The 6,000-nt window shown below is 43.5% G+C and overlaps 1 protein-coding gene across 4 annotated transcripts in view; it reads right to left on the reverse strand.

Moving 5' to 3' along the window:
• Positions 1–6,000, reverse strand: part of dennd1b (DENN/MADD domain containing 1B) — a 111,978-nt gene that overhangs the window by 5,865 nt on the left and 100,113 nt on the right. The window lies entirely within an intron of this gene.

Here is a 6,000-nt window from a genome sequence, read left to right on the forward strand (position 1 = left end):
GCGAGCACCAATGTACCAGCCAGGTACTTGAATTTTTTTTTTTTGTCTGTTTTTTACAACAATTTTGCATTAAGTAGTGGCAATACTGTTTGTGTTTACTATTGTTAACACTTAGTTTTACGAATAAATCTAATTCAGTTGGTGTCACTGCTTGTCAAAGACATATTATTGATATCAGAAATGTTGCACTAAAGTGTATTTTATTTGTTGCACAAAATGAGACACAAGTTATTATTGTGTTCAAGCTAAAAAAATAAATGAGGATATATATTTTCCTAAAAAAATCTGTTCTTTTATATATTGTGAGTTATTAGAGAGGATTTTTACCACATATCGAAGTATCGCGATATTATCGATATCGTGAGCAATGTGTCGCATATCGTATTGCATCGTATTGTGAAGTACCCAGTGATTCCCAGCCATAATCAAAACACTAAACACTGGAACTGTATCTCATATACAAGTTGCTTTTAACCAAGCAAAGTCATGGTGTTTTTCTTTGAAAGTAATTTTAGAAATATTTTTTCAGCCCTTCAACCAGTAATATTTCATATGCATGCTTGAGAAAATAGAGTGCTTTGTTTCTAATAATGCTAAATGTAGCCAAACCGGTACTTTTTAAACATGTCAGGTCTCCAAAGTGCTACAAAGCACCTAAATCTGCGTGTTTGTACGGTTCCAGTACCAATTTTTGGTTCAGTACTCATTCTTAGCTGAAACTGAGTTGTACACGTCTCATATTTGCTATCAAACAACAACTGCAACATTCACAGAGGATTATCATAAGATGTTGCTGGATCTTGTTTTGTTTTGGTGTGAAGCTGTTCAAAGAGGCTCAGTGTGCCGTGCTGCCAACTAGCGGTGGAAAACAAAAGTAAAAACCCCAAACTACATTTTTGTTCATACATAATTAACTGGCAGCATTTTATATAAATACACGTATCGCCAAACAAAGTATCACAATATTTCACTGAATCAATATTACCTTACACTCCTACTTTTTACGGCCCGGCACCACGCCGACCTTAGAGTACAGAGAATTGTGAGGCTGTGTTTTTAAAAAGATGATAAAAATCTGAGACCTGAAGGTGGACATGGGCCCAAAGAGAGGGATGGATGACAGGAAGGAAATGTAAAGAGGTGAGGACAGATTCCTCAGGAATGATGGGAATGGAGTGTGTGTGTGTGGAGGAGTTGATATTGGAAGCTGGTTCTGATTAGTCGACACAGTGCCAGCCAGACAGTGGGAATGTAACGTGTGGCTGGCCTGGCCTCATTTAGGGCCCGCGTTCGGCCACGGAGCGCACACATCCTCTCACGCACGCTCACTCACATGGTTACAAAAAAAAAAAAAAACCTGAAAGAGTTAAAGCGCCATTTTCTCCATAAAAGTCAGCGAGAGAGATGTGTGCAGTAGCCACTTAAGCCTCTCAGCCATCGGGCTAAACATGAACACATGTGGTGGCACTGCTGATTGGCCAGCCAGCTACCCCTCCATAGTAGCTTGCAGCTATAATGAAAAAGATTTCAGAGGGGCTCAGGCCTGGGATCCCTAAACAGCCTTTAATGGATTCCTGTGTCAGGGCCGTAAATCTGGGGCCGGGCCGACACGCTGGCCGCCCGACGCGGTCCGGAATAACGGAGATGCACCTGTGAGACAGGACATACTTCCACACAAACATGTGTGATCTCAAAAGCGTTTGTGCTTCGGGTCTGTGTTTGCGAGGGCAGGGCCCCTCTTTTTTGCGTCTAGGTGTTTATTAAAGCAAGGTGAACCCAAACACAAGCAGACACAGGTCATGAAGCCGGGCCCTCTGATCTCAGCTGCAGCTCCAGTCCGTCTCCCTGAGAGGAAGTTCCACAGGGAGCAGTAAATGGATGGGACCTCACTTCATGGCTTTATCAATTTGTCATTCTTCACTGTGACCCCTCCGCACAACATTCCAGATTAAACCGATTGCAACAAGCAAGCAATTTTACGATAGAAATGCCAAATTTAGCGCAGCATTCTCATCGCTTTCAGCATAAAACCTTTTGTCATCTTCTTTATTACGTGTGTGATGGCTCTCCGGAGCTGTAAAGACGAAGAGGAGCAGCTGATGCACTATGTGTCAGTGTAAACAACTACAAAAATCCAGAGACATTCACAAATGAGAGATTCTCCCCCAGTTAAAGCTGTGACAGCTCTGTCAGCATCCCACATCTCCGCAGGCCTGACAGGACAGTGGAGAGCATGAAATAGGAGAACAACAGAATATCATACTGCTCCTTCATTAGTTTCTTGCTGTCGGCTAATGGGAAGCTGAAAGGTGAAAATGAAAAAGTGATTCCCCGCTCCATGCCTCGCTATCTCTCATTTTCTCCCTCCGTCACTCTGCTGTCGCTGACAGATGCCAACGTTTCTGTCGCTCGCTTCCCTCCTCGCTGCGGCTTTGCCACTTTAAGACCGTGCAGAGTGAAAGTCAGGGTGGTGGGGGAGTCATAAAAATGCTTCGGTTATTTCAGTGAGACTGTCTTTGCGTCAGTATTTTTGAAGATGTACAGGGGCCCCGTGTTTGTTAAAGATGGAAGAATTGACGTCTGTGTCCAACCTGAGGAGAACAGCAGAATTTGTGCGGTCACTTTAGTCTGGAGACAAAACTTTAAGCATATTTATGCAACAAATCGGATTCAATTCCGGGGCATATAGGGGAAAATGTTCATGATGTCGTTACATAAGGAGAAACAAACTTTCCCCCTTCTCCTCACCTTCCCGCCTCGCATGAGCGGTTGAGCGGAACAGCAACGCCTCTCTGTGACAGGGCCAAACTCTGGTGGACTTTAATGGCCGCTCTAACATAGATTTCACGGGTTATTTCTGAGTGGGCTTCGACTGATCTAACAGCTTGGCAGCGTGTGCAAAGGGATGCCAGTAAAATGCAAACAAACCTTGGGGAGAACCAAAGCCTTTTTGCGTAAGAACAGCCAAGTTTAAGAGCTGCTGACTCGAAAGGAGGAAAATGGGGGGGAAAAAAAGGATAGATCTAGTGTGGTTCAGTCCAACTGGCTTGTTTCTGAAAGGCTGCTTCTCTTCTTCTCAAAAAAAAGGAGCCATATAAAGAATGTGTATTATGCTCACTCTGTCAGACCAAACTCCTCCAGTAAAAATCACCAGGTGTCTGTGTGGACGGGTGAGGTGTAGTACTCCACAGCTGCCAGGAGGTGGCACTTTAGCTTCAGGGAGAGGGGCTGTTTAGTCCTGGATAATGAAGGAGCTAAAGTGAAGTGGAGACTACAATACATACAAACAACCAACTATGGAGAGCGCGGCTGCACCTCCAATATCCTGTGATGCATCTTTAACTCTTCATCCAACATTCATTAAAGATGATGAGCATTAAATTATAACTGAGCAATTTGACATTCAGAATGGATTTTTTTTTTCATTAAATTAAAGCAGACACTCAAACATGCTCTATTATCTACACTTCAGAAATATAATGTGAATTGCTCATAAGCTATTCACTTTCAGCCACAGGCATTTTTTGTGTCGTTGACCAGTTATAGAATAGAAAGCTCAAAATTGAGGAGTTGCACCTTTCCCTAAAAAGTTTCCATACAAGGGTTGGCCAGAAATATTTCTAAAAACCACACAAATATTCACACACACTTGTACCAGTGTGACTTTGCTCCTGTCGTACATGTGTGTGAGCCCCGATTCCCCTCAACCCCGAGTTGCTCTCCGGGCTGGCATCTTTCGCACCTCAGCAGGTGAAGAGTCCAGAGCCTGCGGCTGAGCCCGGGCACAAGCCTGCTGGCTGTCATTGTCCATAACACTGCCTCAGCCTCTGCCCTCCTCTGTGCTCTTAACAGCTGTCATTCTGTAGTTTCCAACCTGAGGCAAACTGCAGAACGCACGCCTCTTTGTGCACGGCGGACACACACGCTCGATATATCTTCATGTATTAAAGGGGCTGTGGTACAGACACACCACAGCAGCACAAAAGGACATAAAACACGCACACAAATGTCATATGCTAATAGATTTGTGTTCTGAACCTGAACAGAGGCACAAAAGTTTGTGTTTGTTCCATAAGACAGGAAGTCCGCCTCGTCGAAGAGGAAGAGGAGTAAATCCAGCATTCTTCATCAACTACACACGATTGTGTCTAGAAGATGAACGCCATCAACGCTGATCAAGAAACACTTTTTTCACCTCAGTGGGGTCATTTACTTCAAGGACAAACAGGGATGTTTTGCTGAAAAAAATGATTAAAAAAAGGGGTGAACAATGAAAATAAAACAGGAATTTTTCTTTCCGGGGGAGGCCGGACTGTCTCTCATCAAAGGAGGTTTCTGGATCTCCTGAGGACTGAACGTTTTTTAAATGAACTTGGTTGAAAGTGTACATGGAAAAATAAAATGGCACACATTCAGGTGGATTAAAACTCAGAAAACATCCGGATGTAAGTCATTTTATAAATTATTTTATGCACACACACAAAAAAAATCTATGTAAAATGTGCATTATTCATTTCGCTGTTAGATTGTAAAAAAAAAAAAAAAAAACTGTTTTCTTTGTGGATGAAACGTGTTTTGACAAAAACAGTCCACATCAACAAACTCCTGACAGCATCGTCAGAATCTTTTTTGAATCTTAAGGCTGGGTCTGGCACACGACACCGACTGATGAGTTATATTCAGCAGAAGATTTTTGCATGGCGTGCTAAATATAACGGGAGCTGAAGCGTGGAGCGTGTGGATGTGGGCACGAGGAGAAGTGGATAATTTCACTTAACCTTTATTTAACCGTGTTAGTCCCTCGGAGATCTGGTTCTCCTGCAGAGAACACCTGGTCAAGCAGCAGCGTTTGATAAAGAGGCAGGGTATGGAGGAAGACAAGGAGCTGGTTCTGACTAAGTGATAACCGAAGATGTGAAAATGAAAAACCCAAATGGCTCTTCAGCTGGTGATTTATGCTTTAGTAAAACCAAAAAAAACAATTTTTTCTTTTTTTTTATGAGTGATGTGTCCTAATCTGTGAAAAAAAAAAAATATTCAAACTGATAATAATAATAATATGGACTTTGTTATTTATTTATGATCAAATGCATTTTTTAGGGATTTCTCTAATAGGCAGGTGTAATGAACTGAACTATAAACAACGCGAGAGGCATAAATGAATGGGAGGAGTCCAGAGTGTGATTAAGGAGAAAGTGATTGACTGAGTGTAAACACAAACACAAAAGCTGAGCGGTGGGACATGCCACGCTGCGTCCTGGTGTCCCTCCTTCAGCGGTCTCCAGGGACCGGTTACTGTGGCGATGAGCGGGGCTCAGTGGCACGGACGGGGGGGTGTGAGTGTGTCCTGGACGCGGCATGCCGCATCAACGGCGTGTTAAGTGTTAATCTGGGTGTGAGCCGGCCCGTCTTTGTGCGTGCTCCGGCTGAGGAGGAGGAGGGGGGTGTCCGAGGAGGCCTTTCGAAAAGCCCTAATTGCGCTCTTCCCCTCTTTCCCCGGGCCGTCACACTCTCCCTGCACCGACTTTCCAGCCTCGTCTCACACACACAGGAAACACAACACTAATTAGACACAGCACAACCTCTCCTAATCACACTCTTCCACGACTGTAACCAAAATGTCAGATTGTGCATGCGGGCATGCTTTTTCTGTGCCTGTTATTTTTAAACACCACTTGGATCTCACTTGCTATATATTCATTTAGCAATAAGAGCTGGAAAAACTCCAGCTGGGACTACAGAGGTGTAGATATGAGGTGGGAGATGATAAAGCTAGTATCCCTGAGGCTGTGTGCATGTGTTTAGTACAAAAAGTGTGCAATTCTAATAGCATGAAACAAAAACCTTACACACTGAGAAAACGTACGCGCACATCTTCATTCTAACTGCACTGTGGTCTCCTGAAACCAAACAAGAAAGCACTTTTCTGGTGTTTTTATTGATGAATGTGTGTTTTGTGGGTGTGCTTGCACATCACACTTGAGCTTTGCAAACAACAAA

Source organism: Oryzias melastigma, linkage group LG4 (genome assembly GCF_002922805.2).
Source record: "Oryzias melastigma strain HK-1 linkage group LG4, ASM292280v2, whole genome shotgun sequence".
In the NCBI taxonomy this organism is placed as follows: Eukaryota; Metazoa; Chordata; class Actinopteri; order Beloniformes; family Adrianichthyidae; genus Oryzias; species Oryzias melastigma.